The 20291-nt window shown below is 39.8% G+C and overlaps 1 non-coding gene across 1 annotated transcript; it reads left to right on the forward strand.

Annotated features, from left to right (window-relative positions):
• Nucleotides 1-2101: 2101 nt before the first annotated feature.
• LOC141589282 (small nucleolar RNA R71) lies at nucleotides 2102-2208 on the forward strand. Its single transcript, XR_012520228.1, has one exon. It is a non-coding gene; the product is annotated as a small nucleolar RNA R71 (small nucleolar RNA).
• The last annotated feature ends 18083 nt before the right edge of the window (nucleotides 2209-20291 follow it).

Raw genomic sequence — 20291 nt, forward strand, 5'->3', positions numbered from 1 at the left:
GTTGATGTTGCTCAACACCTTGAAGAAGTAGTCAAAAGCTTGTTCATTATCATGATAAAGATCCTCAATAGATCTTTGCACTTGTTGTCCTTCATGTTGGTCTTGATCGATAGCATTACCAATATAGGGATTGAAAATCCCTTCAAACTCATTGTCCCAAAGACCACAAACTTTATCTACTTGATCACTAAAGATCTCTTGAGTTGATAGAGACAACTCTCCCACTTTCTTGTCTTGGCCAACAAGGTCATCCTCTTCATTGCTTGACTTTGGTGAGCTTTTCAAGCTCTCTTTGTTACAATTCACTTGCTCTTTGAATGGAGCATCATCAATTTTCTTCTTCCATTGGAATTCCATCTTCTTCCTATCATCCTTTCGGCTATAATGATCAACCATAATACATGGTTCATGCAAACGGAGAGCTCTCATGGTCTTGTCAAGATTGAAAGTTATGCTCTCATCTCCCACTTCTAGAGTGAGCTCTCCATGCTTCACATCAATCACCGCACCCGCGGTGTGCAAGAAAGGTCTTCCTAGAATGATTGGAATATTGGAGTCTTCTTCCATGTCAACAATGACAAAGTCCAAAGGGATGAAAAATTTCCCAACTCTTACGGGAACATCTTCCCATATCCCTAGTGGTATTTTCGTTGATCTATCGGCCATTTGGAGTGTGATATTGGTGCATTTAATCTCTCCCATCCCTAACCTTTTACTTACCGAGTACGGCATAACACTCACACTAGCCCCTAGATCACATAAGGCTTTGTTGATCGTGGTGTCGCCAATGGTACACGGTATTGAGAAGCTTCCCGGATCTTTAAGTTTTGGAGGTGAACTCCCTTGAAGGATTGCACTACTCACCTTAGTGAAGGCGATAGTTTCAAGCTTCCGGATCGACTTCTTGTTTGTAAGGATGTCTTTCATGTATTTTGCATAGGCCGGCACGTGATTGATTAATTCCGTGAAAGGAATCGAGACTTCCAAATTCTTCACAATCTCCATAAATTTTCCAAGTTGGTCATCAAATTTGGGCTTGGCTTGACGAATTGGAAAAGGAAGTCTAATCACAATGGGCTCCTTCTCCTTGACCTTATCTTCATTTTTCTTTGAAAATTCTTCATTTGATAGTTCTCCATCCTTGGAGTTTTGCACAATTTCTTCTTTGTCACTAGCTTCCACAACTTCATCCTCAACTTGCTTCTTCGGTGCTTCATACCTTGTACCACTCCTCAAATGAATGGCACTAACCGTTTCATGTCTTGGGGGATTACTTTGAGGTGGTAATTGCCCCTTTTGTCTTTGTGAGCTTGAAGATGCTAGTTGAGTCAATTGGGTTTCCAACATTTTGGTGTGAGCTAGGATGTTGTTGATGGTGATTTCCTTTGCTTGACTATCTTTTTGCATTTGAGTGAAAAACTCTTGTTGATTCTTTTGCATTTGGAGGACCGCTTTTTGAACATCAAATCCTTGGTCATTTTGTTGATTGTATGGAGTTTGATTTTGGTAACCTTGGCTTTGGTTGTAAAAGGGTCTTTGATTTTGGTTTCTCATGGGAGGTGGGGTGTATGTTGGTTGAGGGTTTTGAACATTTTGGCTTTTGTATGAGAGATTTGGTTGGAATTTGGTGTTTTCATTGTAATAATTGGAATAAGGGGTACCACTCTTGTATGCTTGGAAAGCATTCACTTGTTCATTTGTTCCCCTACATTCACTTTGGTCATGTCCCAAAGTTCCACAATTCTCACATATCCCACTTGGGATTGATGGAGATGCCGTCATGGCATTAACATGATGCTTTGGTGATTTTGAGACTTCTTCAAGTCTAGCAATAGCTTTTTCAAACTTCAAATTGATGGTATCAATGTGAGCACTAAGTTGAGCACCCAATTGAGTAATAGAGTCCACTTCATGCTTTCCTCCTCTAGTAGCCTTGCGAGGTCTACTATATTGTGAGTTATGGACCGCCATTTCCTCAATCTTGTTCCAAGTTTGATTGTCGTCAACTTCGGTGAACATTCCATTTGATCCCATGTTGAGAATGTTTCTTGAGTCTTCATAAAGACCGTTCCAAAATTGTTGTACCAAGAACCACTCGCTAAGTCCATGATGAGGACATGAGCAACAAATTCCCTTGAATCGCTCCCAAGCTTCATACAAGGATTCTTCATCTCTTTGATTAAAGCCCGTAATTTGAGCTCTTAGCATGTTAGTCTTTTCCGGTGGATAGAACGTTTTGTAGAAAGCTAGAGCCAACTTCTTCCAAGAATCAATTCCGAGAGTAGCCTTGTCAACGCCTTTCAACCATTGTTTCGCGGTGCCAATTAGAGAAAAAGGAAATAAGACCCATCGAATTTGGTCTTGAGTTACACCGGTTTGTGAAATCGCATCACAATAGTCACAAAAAGTCTCCATATGAGAATGAGGGTCTTCACTAGGCATCCCCCCCAAATTGGCTTCTTTCGACTAATTGGATACATGCGGATTTGGCAATAAAATTTCCGGTTAAATGTTGTGGTGTGGGAGTACCATTGGGTAGGTTTTCCTCGGTGGGTACGGAATGTGATGAAAATTTAGGCATTGTGGGTTGATTTTGTGTTGGGTTCTCCTCACCTTCTCTTGCAAAAGGGTTGATGAACTCAATATTGTTTGGTTGAATATCTACAACCTCACCAATATCTCTCAAAGTTCTCCTAGCAAGTCTTCTATTGTTTGTCAAAGTCCTTTCAATTTCGTGATCAAAGGGTAACAAGTTACCTTGTGATCTTCTAGACATGCAAAATATCAAACAACTCGAAAATAATTAGAACAAACCTTGAGGAGTTTTACTTCCCCAAGGCAAAGAAAGACACAACTAATAACAATTTAAGAAAATCTATATCAAGTTAACATCGTCCCCGGCAACGGCGCCATTTTTGGTCGTGTTCCCTTTGGAGGGTTTAGTTTTCGGTACTTGTCGTTAGGAGCACCTAGACCAAAACACAATTTATAACTCTACCAAAAACTCTACAATTAGTAAAGAGGCAAGTAAAGGTCGGATCCCAAGGGACGGGAATTGAGATGAGATTTTCTATTGCAACTAGTGGTGTCTAAGGGTGTCACAATTTGGGGTTTGGAGTAGAAGATCACTAAACTAAATAGCAATAAAAGTACACAAGCAAGATGATTGAAAAGGGATGTAAACAATTGATAAAAGGCACTAGGGTGTCATGGGGTCATAGGGGATTCATGGGAATTGATCATACAAACATATTCTCAAATTATAAGCAAGCAATTATTGTTGTGATGGATCGAGTTGGTTTATATCTTACAATCCTAGGAAAGTTTGGGTCCCGGAGCCGAATCGATTAGATTGTACAACACCTACAAGTCGACTTAATCTTCCCTACTCAACAATATGCATGGTCTAATGAGACTCGAGTTGGTTTATATCTTACAAGTCTCATTGAAAAGATGGGTGATGGGTAAAAAATGCAAGGATTCATAGGCTCACATTTCATCAAACATAACATGTGCATAAGTTGAGATCACAACAAGCAAGCAAATAAACTATGAAAACATATTAAATTAAGCATGAATCATTCCCCATGTTGGTTTCCCCTAATTACCCATTAACCCTAGCTATGGAAACTACTCACTCATTATCATGTTGAACATGCTAGCAAAGTTGTCAATCATACCAACAAAGTGAAACATGATGAATAAATGAAAGTGCTTAACAATAATTAAAAAGGGATTAAGAGAATTATACCTACTAATGATTCCAATAATAAAGCAAAGAATAATAGAAGTACTTGATGCTTGATTGGAAGGTTGACAATCTCCTAATAATAACCCAAATAATCTTCGATTACCCAAAATAAAGGATGAACAAGAGAGAGATTAAGGAAATAAAACTTGTATTAAAACTTGATTAAATGTTGATTACAAGATTAAAGAGAGATTTGATTGATATTAACTACTCTAAAGATTGCTAAGAAGAACATCCTCTTCTAATTAGACTAATGGGGTATTTATAGTGGGGATTAGGTACATAAATTAGGGTTAACTAAGGGCTTAAATGACGATTAAGTCCTTGAGGAATCGCCGGTCTCTAGGGAGACTCCGGTCTCCTTTTCGCCGGTCTTAGAAAAATATGCGCATCCTTCCTTGAAGCTTGTAGAAGACGAAAAGGCTGTTAGGGAATCCGGGCGTCTTAGGCACAGGACGAGCGGATTTGGGTGTTTCTGGACGGGCGTCCAGAAGGGGAAGACGGGCGGATTGGCGGCGTTTTGGACGGGCGGACACAGGAGGAAGACGCTCGGATTGTGGGTGCTGGACGGGCGTCTTGTGGACAATCCGCCCGGATTGTCTTACAGCTTTGTTCCTTCTTCTTTTCTTCCTTTTTCTTCATAGAATCCTTGAGGATTTCCTCGGGGATGCAAGGATCTTTTCTCATCATTGCCCATCTACTATAGTATGTACAAAGGCCTTCTAATCTTGTCTCTCCATGATGCTTGGTCATTGAATTCAATCAATTTAGCTTAATTTTGCCATGAAAATGCAAGGTTTGCACTCCTTTCCTACCAAGGACACAAAACCTCAAAGAATATGCAAAACAAAGGACTAAAGACCATAAATGACCCAAATATGCACTAAAAAGCATGGGAACAAGGCTAATTCGGGGACTAAATGTGCTTAAATTATGGTCACATCAACAGGTTACTGTTGCTTTAGCTGCTAGCAAAGTCAAGGCTTTTTGTATCCTTTTCACGGCAGGCTTTTAAGGAGAAAAGGAGCAGTGGTCCTTCCAAGACAGCCCCACAATTGCCTTACCAAAAATGGAATGTCTGCTTTATGCTTCATCAACTCTTCTCAGCAGCATGTGACTGATTCCTGCTTGTTTTTCTGTGCTGTTTTTCCTTTGCTTTTCCTTGGCTGATCTTGGATGTATGAGACTCTTGATAGACTTAGTTGAGGCCTACTCCAGCTGGCCATATAGGCAGCTGAATGCTAGAGCTGGTGAACCTCTTGACAGGTTGAGTTGGGAGTGGATCATTGGATGTTGCTTGGACTTGGTCTGTGGACTGGTCAGGGTTGGGAGCCCCTGATCCAGATCCTGCTGCAAGTATGAGTAGTAGCGGTTCAATACGATATGTGAATGATATCATGAATATAAAGAGTGGTTGGGCCTAATCATGAAGAATATTCATATTCATCTATATACTTATAGTAATCATAAACATCAAAACCCCATCAAATCAATATCCACCTTAGCCACCCATGACATATAGATATAGTGAAACAAGTCGAGATCCTTTGGGAACCACAACATTTGACAATAATAGTAGATTACCGGGAGAGTGTCATGTAAGACTTATACTGAACTTCGGGACGAAGTTCTGTTTTAGGGGGAGTGAATGTAATAACTCGGAAAATTTAGAAAAGAAGGAGCACGACACGTGAGAAATTAACGAGAGTGAATAAGAAACTTAGGGTAAATATGATATATTTGTGTAGCAATAAGAGTGATGATGGCAAGCGAACACACAAGAATCGAGAACGAGGCTAAGAGAAGACCGAGGAATAATTGGGAAAGAGAGTGAGTGGCGAACTTCGGGGACGAAGTTCATTTTTAAGGAGGGAAGATTGTAATACTCGGATAATTTGGGACCCACAAAGGACCTAGGGACACGTGAGGGAACCCACTTATACTCGGAAGTAAAGGATGGCCCGTCCTACGAGACCAAGTAAGACTTAAACTAGACCTAGTAGACTTCCAGTGGACCGAGTACAACATCTAGTGGACCAAGTGAGTTGGCACTTGGTCGAGTAAGGACTATACTTGACCGAGTGAGTGTCACTCGGTCGAGTGAACCGGTCACTCCGTCGAGTGATAATGTGTTGTGCCCGAGAAGTGATATTTCGGGATTTCATGTTATCCAAACCCTATCCCTTTCATTCTTCTTCTTCTTCCTTCTTACTCTAAAACACTCTCCCCTCTCTCTAGATGCTCCCTAAACCTTCCCCCTTGGCCTTTAAGCTTGGATTGATGATGGAACACCCCTCCTAATTCGCGGTCTATCTTTGTAAGTCGAAATCTCACCTCTTCCTCTTTGTCTTATGTTAATCTCGAGTTAGGGTTTACTAAGAAAGATTAATTAGTAACTAGCTTATATAAAATGAGTAATTAGTGACTAATAATAAGGGGTTTTATGTTGTATTATAGTATAGGGCAATTTGTGATAGTTATTATGTGATTTATGTAGGATGAGACGGTTTTATGAGATGGGTACTTGGTAATTTCGACTAGCTTATGGATTATGCTAAAAGGTAAGTTATCCTACTCGGTTTCAATATTATATATGCATATTTGTGTGTCTTTCCTTGCTAGTACATACATGAGTCGATCCGTATGTCATGTGGGTATTCGAAGGGTTGTTATTCATAACATGTGGGATTGAATTCATGAATTAGTCATATGTTAAATTTTGTTCTTCCATTTGTCATGTATGGTTGTGATTGTGTTGTGTTGGAGGTCTTTGGTGGTGGTACTTGGTTGCTGAGGAGACGTAGGACGGTTGGGAAACCGTCTTGCGCTCGAGTCGCCCCTTGGAGTTTCCCACTCCAAGGGGGATGTGCACAATAATGGCTTCAGTTATGGAGGGACTCGTGTGGCTGAGGCACGACGTCTGGCAGGAGATCCGGTTGGCTTCCGGACCCGGTACGTCTGGGCGTGTCCCGGTACCTTTGTGTGAGGTGTGGTGTCGTGGGCGTGTCCCTGGCACCGGTGGTTGTGGGTACGTCTGGGCGTGTCCCGGTACCGGTATGGTCATTTCATAATCGAGTCTCATTCACATAATTATGTCGTGTCTACACTTATCGAGTCATGTCGTATGTTTGTGTATTGAAACTGACGTTTGTTGTGTCCGTGTAAATGTCGCCTATTCCCGGGGTGGCCTGTGTCGATCCATATGATATTTCCAATCATATGGGGAGCAGTTGTTTACAGGTTAGCCTTGGTAGCATGCGGGAGAAGGGACGAGCCGTGATGACATTCGAGTCGAGCATAGTTGATTATATTAGTTTAGTAGTCATGAGTTCTATTATTCATTTCATTTATTCATTTATGTTTATTTAATCCACTAAATATTTCATTTATATTAATTGTTTCTTAATTGCAACTCTGATATCACCGCCTCGGGAAACCGGGAAGGTAACATCTCCCAATTACCTTGGCCGGGTAAGAAGGGGGTGTTACAGTATCCACAACCCATAATAGTGCGATATTGTTCGCTTTGGGTCAAGCCCTCACGGATTTACTCTTAAACTCCTTCCCAAAAGACCTCGTACTATTATATTTTGTAGACACTTATAAAGATGATCTTCCATCTTTATTCTAACGATGTAAAACATGGGTTTACACCCTAACAAGATAGTTTTGAGAAAACCATCATATATACACACTTGGTTGTACTATGAACACTACTACGATCCGTCACATTTGTGGACCGTTATATTGTTTACTTGAGCCGCCTATGAATAAGGACTAAATGTACCTTATCCTACAATGGTCACTAATTATGATTGTGTAGAGTTGGGACATGCCTACATGGGTGGATATATTATAACGACAATTAATATTCGTTTAGAAGGAAGTATTCACCGTCTTAATATTAAAACAATTTAAATATCATCCTACATATATATATAACACAAATCTTTTACATTTCTCTATACATTTTAATTTTATCCCATCTTATTCATTTCATATGGACATATTTATACCGGTCTTAACAGGACAAAACTAGGTCCAAGTTTTCCAAGAATTGAGACATCAATCTCATTTATATTTCTAATCATAAAACAAATATACCTGGGCTTAAATAAGAATTTGCGTTATAACGAAGTCGCATAACAAATTGAAGTACGTACATCCATTCTCTTCGTCATCACATCAACCGTATAAACTTAAAATAACTCTAATTAACTCACTTACTTGCATAATCACTAATCCTTTCCATTTTAGGACAACCATTCAGAAAAGGGGGAGCATGTAACGATGTCCTTACTTCCGAACCGGATTGGCCTATACTCTTTGCCTTAACTTGTTGGTGGATATGGAAATGGAGAAATAATGTCGTGTTTGGGCGAGACAATGAAAATCCTATCAACCCACGAACCTTCCTCTACCAGCAGTTCAAATCATCAAAAAAGGCTTTTGATCGGTATAATATTTTCATCCCGCAACCTAAAGACTCAACCGTTGAAGTTTTCATTAGATGGCTGCCGCCACCTCATAGATGGATTCTGCTGAATACTAATGGAGCGTCCAAGGGGAACCCAGGACCCGCCGGAGGTGGAGGTATTTTCCGAGATGAAACGGGTAATTTTGTTACTGCTTATTACTTTTCGTGTGGTTTTTGCACGTCGATGAAAGCCGAGTTTCTAGCGCTACTCACTGGTTTAATTTGGAAAGGGCGAAGTCCCTCCGGATGACAAGAGTATTAGTTCACATGCATGGATAACTCTACTTGCGTCAAGATTATTAATGAGGATCAACGTATAAGCAATAGTCTGAAATTCATTGTAAAAAAATGTCAAGACTTGATACGCGAGGAGCATTGGATCGTTAAGCTGGATCATACCTACAGATAAGCGAATAAAGCTGTGGACTTATTAGCTAATTGTGGAGTTCTTTCGAGTACTACGCCTATGCATCTAGAGGTCCCTACTAATGAATTTAGTCCTATACTCCGAGAGGATATCTTTGGGGTAGCTATTCCCCGTGTAATAGCGAATAGTTAATTTCGGGGCTAAGCCCCTTATTTGTACCAAAAAAAAAAACTAATCCTTTCCATTTTATTAACTTTTTCTTTTTTTTAAAAAAGTCACTCAAAATAAAAAGTAGGACAATATGAAAAAGATGTGAGAGTACTGAATAGAACAAACACTTTTATAGTAAATTTTACATTTATAATTCACGATTTATGGTGGTCGATAATTAAGAAAATGTAGAGGTAGGTGGATATATAATATTAATAATAAGGACATTCCAAACGAATTGGAGTGAGGGCAACATCCATCTTAAGTTTCTCATGCAATCACATCAATGCACGCTATATGTATTAATCAAATCCAATTAAAACAACTCTATATATTACGTTACCACAAATTCTCATTGGAGACAGACACTATTCGTCACAAGTGAAAGACGGATAGTGCCCCTCTCACAATATGTAAGTGGCGCTATTCATGAGGTGCTCCATTTCTCCCCCACTTGCCCTCCCACTTGCCTTATTGTGAGAAAGACACTATCCGTCACATGCTTGTGACGGATAGTGTCTGTCACAAGCAAGATGCTTTGTTACGTTACTTACATACATACTTCTCCCTCTCTTTTTTTTTTGAGATTTGGTAAGCTCGTTTCATTTGAAGGTATGAATTTATCATGAATGTTAATTAGATAATTTTATTTTACGAAAATTTGCTTTCAAGTTGGATATGTCAAAGATATCCTCACAACCAATCAGTCAACCAATCCCACAAATCAAGGAGTATCATGAATATGATTTGTTTATATTTAGCATGTGTATAATATACTCCCTCCTAGTCTGAGTGTTGGTTCCCTTTCTTTTGGGCACCAAAATTAAAGAAATGAATTTGGACCACACAAAACACCCTACCCCACATGAAATTGGATTTGGACCACACAAAACTTACCATAAAAGGAAAGAGGAACCAACACCCGACTAGTATGAAAATGGAAAGAGGAACCAACACTCAGACTAGGAGAGAGTAGTTTATTTGTTACCTATTTTACTCCTATATTCTTGCCTTCTAGCTTGCTTAACAACCATGTATAGTAGTATATGGGCCTGTTTGACCTAACATATAAAAATTAATTTTTACTTTTGAAAAATAGTTTTGCATAAACTATTTCTTGAAAAAACTGTTAGTGTTTGGCAAAAAGTTATAAAAAATTGTTTTTATTAATTTGTTGATGTTTGGTGTAACAAATTTAAAGTTTTTTTTTCTTCTTTAAATTGTCATGTGATGCTAAAATATGTCATTTTAAATAACATAAAACAACAAGAATCATACAATTATGCTATGTAACTAGTTTTCATCAAACACAAACAACATTGGATGCAATTAATTTCAAATCAATTATGATAGCTATCAATTTTTTTAAAATTTAATTAATGTTACTTTTCACCGAATTAGTAAATCTTAAAATGAATTGATAAATTCTTACATCCTTCAAACCTAAAGAAAATCCAATAATTTGTTCTTTAAAAAAGCTTAAAATAGTAAATTATTGTTAGCATAGTAGGGGTAGCTAACAAAATAAACTCATTGTAAGACAATCTATCGCCTTACGAAAAATGATAATTAAAACAATATTCATTGAAAAAAAAATATATGGAGCAAAGAAAAATTCTTGTGTCCTCCGAGAGGACCGTCCCACCTAAAGGCAATTCACTAAATAGAATATTATAAAAACTTAGGTATAAGGAGGACAATCCTCTTGGAGGTCACAAAAATTTTTGATGGAGTAAATCATAATGCTAGTATGTACGGATTAGGAACGATTGACAAATTAGATGCTTATGAAAGGTAATTCTACGTTTTTATTAGATGTAAAAGAAAATGGTGTTGAAGATATGGGATATAGTGAAACTAGAAGATAGAAATTTTGAGAAATATAAGCATAAACAATTATTTACTGCTTCTGTTTCTAGGTGTTATTTTGGCTTTTGGTCTTAAAAAAAGCTGTTTTACTTTTCTAAAACCTAGTGTTTGGCCCAACTTTTGTTTTTCTAATACAAAAGCAGTTTTAAAAGTAAGGCCAAATAGGCCCTATATATCACTGTGTTGTATGCTGCTCATAATCATCAATACAATAAACACATTTATATTTTACATGGTATCAGGTACTACATCGATCCTAATACCGTTCCTTTTCTTCGCTGCCATAACCCATCTCGCAACACCCATGGCGTCCAACAACAACCTCATCCCCAACCAAGATGAACCCACCAAACCCCTCTTGTCCATATCTTTCTCTACTTGCACGAAATTAACACCCAACACCTACTGCTCCTGGCGTTACCAAATCACGCGCCTCCTTCAAGGATACGGCCTGTTTTCGTACCTTGATGGAACCATGCAACCACCTTCACCTACCATCACACCAGACCCCACCGAGGCTAAACTTAAACCTGAACCCATCCCCAACTCTGCCTACAACACGTGGTTTCGCCAAGATCAATTGATTCTTGGTTCGATCGCTGGCACTCTCGATGAATCTGTTTCCTCCATCCTTCTTGATGCAAACACCTCCCATGAGGCATGGGAAACCCTAGCCACTACATATGCCAACCCGTCACGAGGACACGTCCTTCAAGTAAGGATGGTCTTTCCAATATCACCTTAGGCGACAAATCCATTTCCGAGTACATGCTATCTATCAAAGCATACACCACCCAACTAGCACAACTCGGCAAACCAATGGATGTCGAGGACATCACCTCCCAAATCATCACCGACCTTGACCCAGTGCACTATAAACCCGTCATCGACGCAGTTCAAGCTTGTGATGTTCCAATTTCTTTTGAAGCCTTTCATGAGAAATTCATTCAACACGAACTCACTGTGAAGAACCAATCCCCTGCCACCACCTTCTCTCCATCAGCCCACGCTGCAACCACCCGTCCCTACACCCCCAACCAAACCCGACACTATCACCAACCCAACTCCTCAACCAACCATCAACAAACCCGACCACATTAGACACCACACAACCAAAATCGTGGCCCTCAAACCAACAGTTCCCAACCTAAACCCTTTAAAGGGAAGTGTCACTACTGTCGGGTCGTCGGTCATGTCACTGGCGGTTGCCCCAATTTCAAATGTGACTATCCTGATGTAGTATTCCCACCACCCCTACAGAAGCAACCCCGTCCCTATGCGCATACTGCCACCACTTCCGCCACCCCATCGGCCTCCTATCTTATCGATAATGGAGCCTCCCACCATATCACCAATGACCTTAACACCCTCTCCCTCCACTCTATATATGACGACCTTGATGATCTAGTTATTGGCGATGGCTCGTCACTTCCCATCACCCATCACGGTTCATTCTCTATTCCTATCATTCTTTAATTTTTAATAATGTCTTAGTCGTTCTAACTATTTCGCGTCGATTAATTTCTGTTTCACAATTCTGCAAAGATAACAATGCAATTGCTTTATTCTTACACAATTCTTTTTGTTTTAAGGCGATTTCGACGGGGGAAATCATACTCCAAGGGCAGTTTAATGAAGGTTCATATCAATGGCAACCTTCCTCACCTCGGTTTCATGCCAACACTGTCGTCACCTCCCTCAGTCTCTTGTGGAACCATCGCCTAGGACATCCGTCAACCGCTACTTTAAAATTATTAAACTCCAGTTTTAATTTTCGTATTTCTCAATTTCCGCAAAAGCCACAAGCTTCCATTTTCCGTTTCATCTTTAGTGTCTCATGCTCCCCTCGACCTTATTTTCTAAGATGTTTGGACTGCCCCCGTCTTATCCCATGACTCGTACAAATACTACATTATATTTGTTGCACTATACCCATTATTTTTGGCTTTATCCATTAAAGAAAAAATCCGACACTTTATCTACATTCAATCGTTTCAAAGCAATAATTGAAAATTTCTTTAATAAACCCATTCGCCAATTTTATTCCGTTAACGGGGGAGAATACAAAAATTTAAACCCGACTCTTTTAGATGATGGAGTCACCCACCTTACCTCTCCGGCCAATACACCCGAGCACAACGGGTTTGCGTAACGATGCCATCGATATATTGTTGAAACAGGACTTGCTCTATTAACCCAAGGCCAAATGCCCACTACGTTCTAGCCGTATGCCTTCTCTACAGCCACTTATCTAATTAATCGTCTTCCATCCGTCACCATACGTAATGACTCACCATACAAACTCCTTTTTAATCAAAACCCGAACTATCAAAAATTGCACTCGTTTGGATGACTTTGCTACCCTTGGCTTCACCCGTACAACACCCACAAGCTCGTACCTCCAGGCATGTACGATTTGTCGAGACCGAATACCCATTCCCCATGAACTCGCCATAGTCTCGCCTACTACCCTACCTTCACCCACTCAATGGTGTGACCTCACTATACCCATCCTCGCCCTTATCCCTACTACTACCACCAGCACTGCCTCGCCCTCCACCCAGCCCACTCCTGCCACCCCTACCTCGCCACGCTCTCCCACTGCCTCCCCTTCCTTATCCCTCTCCGCCAATTCTCCTTCCACGACCACCTCTAATAGCTCCCATCTCTCCTCTCCAACCTCGAGCCCCATACCTACGCCACGACCACCCCCACCACCACCACCCCCTCGTGTCGTAACCCGTCTCTTAAATAACATCATCAAGCCCAACCTAAAATACGCCAAAACAGCTCTCCTACCTAGTCCACACGTCACTCCCACTACGACCAAACAAGCTTTAGTTGACCCACGTTGGAGAGCCGCCATGATTGACGAACATAACGCCCTTCTTCGAAGCCAAACCTGGACACTAGTACCTCGCCATCTCGCCACCAATTTTGTTGGATGAAAATTGGTCTATCGAGTTAAATACAAGCAACACAAAGCACGACTTGTTGCCAAGGGCTACCATCAACGCCCCGGGATAGACTAATCTGGAACCTTTAGTCCCGTCATTAAACCCACTACAATTCGTCTCATTCTTACTCTCGCTGTGACCAATCGATGGCATGTTCACCAAATTGATGTCAACAATGCCTTTTTTCAAGGTCACCATACCAACACAGTTTTCATGACTCAACCCCCCGGTTTTCTCGATACTACTAATCTAGACCATGTTTGTAAACTCAATAAAGCTATTTACGGCCTCAAACAAGCACCGAGAGCATGGTACAATGAACTTAAATCCTATAAACTTGCCTCGGGTTTTCTAAACTCACTTTCAGACCCTTCTCTTTTTATCTATAATACACCAAAAACCCATCTATTCGTCCTTGTTTACGTTGACGATATCATTGTCACTGAACCCGACTCTTCCCATATCATGGAATTCATCTCTCAAATCTCCAAGAAATTTTCTCTGAAAGACCTTAACCCTCTATCGTTCTTCCTCGTTATCGAGGTCACCCCAACAAAGACAGGCCTCCATCTGAACCAAACAAAATACCTTTCTGATCTACTACACAAATTTCAAATGCATGAGTGTAAACCAGCCACTACACCTATGCTCTCTCATCCCCCACTAATTCAGTAACCGTCTCAACCAATTGAAAACCAAACGGACTATCGCGCAATTGTTGGTAGTCTTCAATACCTCTCCCTAACACGACCCGACATTGCCTTTACCGTCAACAAACTTGCCCATTTCCTCACACACACAACCTCTTCCCACTGGTCTGCCCTCAAACGCTTACTACGATACCTTCAAGGTACCCTCCACCTTGGAATTCACCTCACTCAAACGTCCCCACTATGCCTCCACGCCTTCTGCGACGCTGATTTTGGGGGGGGGGGGGAGAGGGTGATCCCAATGACTATGTATCCACCTCTGGCTATCTAGTTTACTTAGGTAGCAATCCTATCTCATGGTCCTCAAAGAAGCAGAAAGCTCTTTCTCGTTCCTCGACCGAAGCCGAGTTTCGCGCAATAGCTGACACAACATCCGAACTCATTTGGCTTCAATCTCTTCTTCATGAGCTTGGCATACAAAACTCTCGAGCCCCCACCATCTATTGTGATAATCTAAGTGCAACACACTACTCGGCCAATCCCGTCTTTCACTCCCGTATGAAACATCTTGCTCTTGCCTTCTATTTTGTAAAGGAACATGTTCGACAAGGCAGTATACGAATTCAACACATCAACGACAATGATCAATTGGCCGACACCCTTACAAAGCCAGTCCACAAACCGAGATTTCTTGAATTAAGTTCCAAGATTGGACTGAAGGATACATTTAGCTCTTATTTGACATCTCTAGTAGCTAAGTGATATAGTTTAGTCATAAAACTAATATAAAATCTTATGCATACAAAACAAATTCAATAAAAGAGAAGAATTAATCATTCTTACAATGGTGGCCAATTGGGTTTATACTAATTGGCCTCCTACCAAATTAGTCTTCTTTAAGAAAAACCGAATGCCCCAAAAACCCTTAGATCCAATTGCAAGATCTACTCCTTAAGGATTGTACCAAGGTAATCCCTCTCAATACATTTACCAATTTTATTACTAGAAATTAGTAAATGTTCCTTTAAATTTTACTAATATGAATTATTACTACTACTAGTAATTAGATCTTAATATTAGTATTTTAGAATGATGTTTTTATATTTTTCTTTCTCTCTCAAATAATATTAGAGAACTAAAAATTATTAGAGCATTAGAATGAATGATCAATGAGAAAACAATTCTCATTTTGTTTAGAGGAGAGAGAGGGGTACCGTGGGTTGAGGGGAAGAGTGCCCTATAGGTGCTCATATTTTCCCTCAATTTCTCTTAACAAGAAAAAACAAAGAGCCTATCATAAATAAGCATGCACACACATTGTCTCACAATTGTTCCCTCTTATTATGGAAAACCGGTTTCCATATAGATAAAATGGATCCATTTTAAGTTTGTAATATTTGTCAATTGTAATATGTGACATGTTACTAGACATGTGACAATGTAATGCAATTTTAACTTATTAAAATTCTTTACATAAAATAAATAATACAAATAGCAATACATGATTACTTATACTTAAAATGGACCATATTATTATAATTCACAACACCTTGTGATTATAATACATTATTCATTCTAATTATAATTGTTTCATAAACAATAACAAAAACATCATCTAATTTAAAGGATTAATTAACTTGTATCATCATACAATTAATTAATTTATCAATTAAGAGTATTACCCTATAGGTATGACCTTAAGGGATCAACTGATCACCACCGTCACACGATAGTAATGTCAAACTCTAGTCAGCCAACCATTACCGATAAATGTGGATCAGTTGACAATAAATTATAACTTTCCCTCATATATTCTTATCATGAGATTTAAACATGTGATCGCATTATTGTCAAGGACACATACTCCAACAATCTCCCACTTGTCCGAGACAAGTGTGCGTCACCAATTCTCTTGTCCTATTACTATCTCCCACTCAATGCAAGGTGTCTTGCAGGTCGTACTTACATTTGATCATATCATGAGTGGTTTCCTCGATCTGGAGAATAACTGTCTGACCGGAATCATCTACCGTAGATACCTTCCGGGCGTGGCCAAGCATTTTCAGTTCATTACTCCTCGAGTGGCCTTGAGATATAAGATAACCCTGACGGGGATGGACAATTCTTGTTGCACTCTTCCCTTCGATTAGCCACAACTCATCATGACCCAAAACATGCCCATTAGACCCCAATTACGAAGGACGCCGGACGTAAATCAAAGTCACTCTGATACGGTGCCATCTTAGGCGAACAATCATTAGTCAAAGAATCGACTCATAAGAATACCATAGTAGCTCTCGCCACGACCAGGCTATAAAAATTGCCAGAACTCTATAAGCGGTCATAAGCCCGACAGAGTGTCCTATACAGTCTGCCTATGTGATCGACTAGTCATCTCTTATGATCTATGGCACTTGAACTTGCCATCAATCGCATCACACTCTAGTTACTTCGAGATGTCACCTCATATAAATAACTATGGGCGATTACTATGTCAATCTACTTCACTTTAATGGGGTTCAAAATAGTCTCAACAACCCATTTGGATATGACAAAGTAATAAAAAATAAAATTTAAAAGACAAATGCGATTATTCTCTATGAACAAATAAAACAACATTTTATTTCATATCAAATAGTCTAGTACAAACTGGGCATACGTTTAAGCCCGATGGATATAACATGTCCATCGTTTTTAGCCTGCGATAAAGGCTTGGTGAGCGGATCGGCTAAGTTATCATCCGTCCCAACCTTACAAATCGCAATTTCCTTTCTTTTAATAAAATCTCTAATAATATGAAATTTTTTGAGTACATGTCTAGATCTATTACTGGACTTTGGCTCTCTATCTTGGAAGATGGTTCCATTGTTGTCACAATAGAGAGTAATGGGATCTTTTGCGGTAGGAACTACTTTTAGTCCTTCCACGAATTGCCTAATCCACACAGCTTCCTTGGCAGCTTCTGATGCTGCAACGTACTCAGCCTCCGTAGTAGAATCCGCAATTACAGCTTCCTTGAAGCTTCTCCAACTGACGGCACCACCATTAAGCATGTACACAAATCCACCTTGTGATTTCATGTCATCTCTATCTGTTTGAAAGCTCGAGTCTGTGTAACCCTTAACACATAGCTCGAAATCTCCTCCAAACACTAAGATAGAATCCTTAGTCCTTCGCAAGTACTTGAGGATGTTTTTAACAGCTATCCAGTGACTCTCACCTGAATTCTCTTGATATCTACTTGTCATGCTTAAGGCATATGAGACATCTGGACGACTGCATATCATGGCATACATGATTGATCCAACAGCGGAAGCATAGGGAATCAACTTCATGCGTTCAACATCTTCGGGTTCGGAGGGTGATTGAGAATTGCTCAAAAATATCCCACTACCCATAGGAATTAAGCCTCTCTTAGACTGGTCCATGTTGAAGCGTCGAAGAATCTTATCAATATAAGATTCTTGACTTAATGTCAATATCCTTTTGGGTCTATCTCTATAGATCCGGATACCTAATATGCATTGTGCTTCTCCTATCCTTCATTTGGAAATTATTTCCTAGCCACTCCTTGACGGAAAACAACATAGGAATGTCATTTCCAATAAGTAGTATGTCATCCACATACAAAATTAGGAACACAACATTGCTCCCAGTGAACTTCATGTATAAACATGGTTCCTCAACACTTCGAGTAAAACCATTTTCTTTTATGACATGATTAAATCGATGGTTCCAACTTCTTGATGCTTGCTTAAGACCATAAATGGATCTCTTAAGCTTGCATACTTTGTTAGGATTTTTAGGATCCACAAAACCTTCGGGTTGTATCATGTACACCTCCTCTTCTAAATGCCCATTTAGAAAAGCGGTCTTGACATACATTTGACATATTTCATAGTCATGAAATGCGGCGATCGATAACAGTATCTGAATTGATCTTAGCATAGCCACGGGGGCAAAGGTTTCGTCATAGTGAAGACCATGAACTTGAGTAAAACCTTTTGCTACTAGCCTAGCCTTGTAGACATCATCATGTCCTTCTATGCCATTCTTTACTTTGAATATCCATTTGCACTGAAGAGGTCTTGCCCCTTCAGGCAAATCCACCATGTTCCAGACTTGATTTTCATGCATAGAACTCATTTCGTATTTCATGGCTTCAAGCCATAAAGCTGAATTGGGACTAGAGATTGCAGCTTTGTAGGTGGCAGGTTCGTCACTTTCTAGAAGCAACACATCAAGACTCCCATCCTCTTGGATAAGTCCAACATATCTATCAGGATGGTGAGAAACTCGACCCGACCTCCTTGGTTGAGGAATAACAACAGAATTAGACGACGAAGGAACGTCTTCTTGCGTCTCTACTTCGGTTTGTGGCTCTTGAACTTCGTCAAGTTCAAAATTTCTCCCACTCTGTCTCTTAGAGATAAACTCACTTTCTAAGAAGACAGCCTCACTAGACACAAACACTTTGTTTTCATGAGGTTTGTAGAAGTAATATCCTCGGGAGGTAATGGGGTAACCTACAAAGATGCATTTTTCGAATCGTGGGGCTAGCTTGTTGTCGGTCTTTGCCTTGACGTAAGCATTACATCCCCAAATCTTCATATAGGATATATTAGGAACCCTTCCTTTCCACATCTCATATGGAGTCTTTTCGGTTGCCTTTGTCGGACTATTATTCAATGATTTGATTTCGGTTTGGATTGGAAATCCCCAAAACGACTCGGGTAACTCGGTTTGACTCATCATGGATTGAACCATATCTAGTAGGGTTCGATTTCTCCTTTCGGCAACACCATTAAGTTGTGGTGTACCGGGTGGAGTGAGTTGTGACACGATGCCACAACCTTTCAAGTGTGAATAAAATTCATTACTAAGATACTCTCCACCACGATCGGATCGTAGTGCCTTTATCTTCTTGTTCAATTGGTTTTCTACTTCATTTTGAAATTCTTTAAATTTCTCAAAAGCTTCACTCTTATACTTCATTAAGTAGATATACCCATATCTACTTAAATCATCGGTGAATGTTATGAAGTAGTCATAATTTCCCCTAGCGGTGATGGTCATCGGTCCACATACATCGGTATGTATAAGTCCCAATAGTTCAATAGCTCGAGTCCCTTTACCACTAAAAGGATTACGAGTCATTTTGCCTAGGAGGCAAGATTCGCATATACCATATGATTGAAAATCAAATGGTTTAATGACATTAGTGGAAACTAATCTTTTGATGCGATTCTCGTTGATATGACCCAATCGACAATGCCAAATGTACGATTCATTTGGATCACTTGATTTGAGTTTCTTCGATTGTATATTATAGATGTCTTTACTTGGATTAGAAGTTTCTAGAACATAAATGCCATTAATAGAAGAGCCTCGGCCTATGACCAAGTCATTTCTTGAAATAATACAACAATTGTTTTTAATGGCAAAATTAAAACCCTCTATATCTAACATAGCAATTGAAATAATGTTCTTAGAAAGTGAAGGTACATAAAAACAATTATGCAAATACAACTCAAATCCATTTGCTAAAACAAGCACATAAGTTCCCTTGGATGTGGCCGCTACCCTAGCTCCATTCCCAAGACGGAGATTAACATCGCCCTTGCTAAGCTTTTCCACGTTTCTTAGCCCCTGTAAATGATTACAAAGGTGAGAACCGCAATCGGTATCTAATACCCACGTTGTGGTGGAAGTAAAATTTACATCAATAACATAAATTTCAGAAGGAATTTTACCGAGTGGAATAACAAGTCCATCCCTAATATTTCCCAAATATATGGGGAAATTCCCCATCCAATGTCCCATGCCATGACAATAATGGCATTCATCATCAACTTTGGCTCCTTTGGTAGTCCCACTAGCCATCTTGTTTCCATTGTTGAATTTTCTACCTTTCTTTCCCTTCCTTTTGAACCACTTTCCTTTAGTTGCAAGAGCTTGCTTGATAGGACTCCCACTAGTTTCGGCATCCCTTTCTTCCAAAGATAAGGAT

Source organism: Silene latifolia, chromosome 6 (assembly GCF_048544455.1).
Source record: "Silene latifolia isolate original U9 population chromosome 6, ASM4854445v1, whole genome shotgun sequence".
In the NCBI taxonomy this organism is placed as follows: Eukaryota; Viridiplantae; Streptophyta; class Magnoliopsida; order Caryophyllales; family Caryophyllaceae; genus Silene; species Silene latifolia.